We start from the raw sequence: 2,980 nt of genomic DNA, 5'->3' as shown, positions 1-2,980 counted from the left end.
GCATAGTACTTAGATTAAGTTTTAGTCAAGTTGTTTGACTTTTTTACTTTTCTTTAATTAAGTTTTTTCTTAAATTTACTGTTACCTTCTCTTTTTTGGATGCACCACCATTTTGGATGTGTGCCACTGTAATGAAAGTGATTCCAAATAAAAACTAAACTAAACTAAACTGGAGGCTCGATAACTATGATGCGAACAGGAACTGCAAGCCTAAACGTAATAGTAAAAACCTGTAAATATTCACTATTGCTCACGATTAATTACAAAATGGCACAAATCCAACAAAACTAAACATTACTGATATACATTTCAATGAAATGAATATAACTAATACTCTATTTTAAGGTTAAATTACGATTATAAATCTACATTCTACAACTCACCGAAATAAGAAAAAGATGACGATGCCCAATGGCCGACGCTATAATATATATCGGTGAGGGCGCGCTATATATTGTAGCAGAACGCCCTCTATACTTATTCATTATTTTGAACTTCTCTTTTAGATCGGTGGCACACTGACAATCGGTGCGTTCGTAAATAAAAAGGTATGCCTACAAACTTTGCTAAATAAATATATAAAAATGAAAAATATGCATATAAAATATACATATACACACACATGAACTCTTAACTAAAAACAATTAAAAGTCACTGAAAAGAAAATGTAGAGAGCACTTTGAAACCAAGAAAGAAGAACTTTCGCCTGTCTTCAACCTAATAACAATTAAATTAATTTGAAAAAAAAAACATAAAAAACTACATAATAAAATATTACATAATGGTCAGCAATACCGATCTTAATCTACTATAAATATTGAACAAGTTTAATTTCTGATCCTTTTTTTCCAAGCTCTCTTAGTAGGAATGTTTACAAAATTAATAATACAAGATTAATACCGTATTTTAACAAAGATCTCAAAAACTGGATAGGCCGCCGATCCAGCTCAGCGGTTTACGTGTAACAGATTAGAAGCGTATTTTTAAGATCTTTGTATTTTAGTCAATTTTAGCTTACTGTATATTTTTTAAAACCATGTATTGTAGGCCTAATGTCTCTAATTACCATAAAACTTCTAATAATAACCAATTTCTTTATTAGTAACCCCTCTATAGTAACCCACCCTAGAAGTTTATGGTTCATCAACCTTATTTCAAGTCAATTTAGGTGTTAAATAATCATTTTTCCAAATCTGATTTCAAATCTCACTGATCGTCTTTTCAACACTTTTCATGATCCTCTCAAGCTCAGCCTATCATCATTATAATTATCTGCTTCAAGAAATCTTTTTTTTTTTTATATGTATTCTAACTGCTCACTTTCGATCGTTTGAATGTTTGTTCTTGGTTCCATGTTGCATTTGTCACTGTTAATACTTTGTTGCTTTCCATTTTTATTAGATTGTTTTATTAGACAAATAACGAATAATTTTGCTTTGACATCATCATATACCGTACGGTACTCGAGCGAATAAGCGCCCGGGCGCTTAAAATATTTTTAGCACTTTTTGAGGGGCGCTTATTCAAACGGGGCGCTTATTCGAACGGGGCGCTTATCCAAACAGATTGGAAATTGAGGGGGGGGGGGCTTATGGAAATAGATGAAAATCGAGGGGTTATTATGACAACTTATTAAATTCAAGAGGCACGTTTTGAATGAAAAATGATTATATAAGGACATCAGGAAACCGCAAATTACAAATGGTGGTGCGGCGGAAAAGACAATCGTCCAGAGAGCATGGCTTGTCATGACAAGAATGTTGTGAGTACATTATTACATAAAAGCAGAATAGCAGATGAAATTAGTGGTGGTGGTTACTTGTTGGCCATGCCGATTGAGATTAGCAGGATTGCATGATCATTGCAGGTTTTCTTGAAAATTCAGATGGGAATGTGTTGTTAGGTGCAAATTGTCGGAAAAGCAATAGGACTAGGCTATAGAAAAAAGTAAGAAGATGAAAGTTAGAAATATATCTGTCTGTCCAGAGAGCTCTCATCTGTCCAAGATAAATATCCTCATTTTGATATTGACTTAAAGGAGAATGTGATTCCACTCCACACCTCAAATCATGCCAACATCCACAGTCCAGAATCGATTGATTTCTTGGCCCCATTCTGTTTAATATTTTTGTACTTGACTTGCCGTCTGATATTTCTTCACACGTTCTACAATATGCGGACGATACAATTTTATATAGAGCCATTAGGTCTCTTGCTGACCAGCAGTCGCTCCAAAATGATTTGAATATTATTCTTAATTGGAGCATAACTAACAAGATGCTCCTTAACTCATTAAAGTGCAAGTCGATGCGCATAACTAGGTCATCAAGGCTACAAAATATATAGGTGCTGTCTCTTATACACATCTTTGGTTTAAACTCTCTGACTCAGGTTAGCTCTTATAAATACATAGGAATAACTTTTACTTCAAAATTGGACTGGGGGTTGCATGTTTCGCAGACGAGATCTAAGGCTTCTAAATTGCTGGGGTTCATTAAACGAATCGTGCGCTGTAGAGACGAAATTTTAATTCCGAAATTATTTTGTGCAATAGTTCGTCCAATTATAGAGTACGCCATCCCCGCATGGCTGCCGCATCAGAAGGGGCATCTAAACTCTTTAGAACAAGCCAACGCAGGAGGACTCGAGCCTGTGTTCCAAAACAAGGAAGGAAACTTACATATGCACAACGTCTTGACATTAGTGGTCTAATTTCAGTTGAAAAACGTTTTAAGCTTCTTACTATTTCTTTTATTGCGAAATGTCTTCATGGCTTTTATGATTTTAATATTTTTAATTACATAACAATCAACTCTAGACACGGTGATCATCTTAAATATGTACATCAATATGCTCGAACAAATTCTCTGAAATATTCTGTGTTTCATTTGTTTCCACGCGCTTGGGAGGAACTACCTGTAGAAACTAGGGATTTATTGGTTTTGAATCTTAAAGCATTTTTAAACGATCTTAAATTACA

At 34.3% G+C, this 2,980-nt stretch overlaps 1 protein-coding gene across 1 annotated transcript in view; it reads right to left on the bottom strand.

The window, feature by feature from the left end:
- LOC117121283 (heterogeneous nuclear ribonucleoprotein H2-like) overlaps positions 1-495 on the bottom strand; it is a 10,790-nt gene extending 10,295 nt beyond the window's left edge. The window contains exon 1 of the mRNA XM_033266418.1: positions 384-495. The gene's annotated coding sequence lies outside the window, so the exon portion shown is untranslated. The remainder of the gene's footprint in view (positions 1-383) is intronic.
- Positions 496-2,980: the final 2,485 nt, after the last annotated feature.

This window comes from Anneissia japonica, unplaced genomic scaffold (assembly GCF_011630105.1).
Source record: "Anneissia japonica isolate Jap-2015-1 unplaced genomic scaffold, ASM1163010v1 scaffold131_len961581_cov171, whole genome shotgun sequence".
Lineage (NCBI taxonomy): Eukaryota > Metazoa > Echinodermata > Crinoidea > Comatulida > Comatulidae > Anneissia > Anneissia japonica.
Note: the sequence above shows the minus strand (reverse complement) of the source record. Positions and strands in the feature narration are given on the sequence as shown.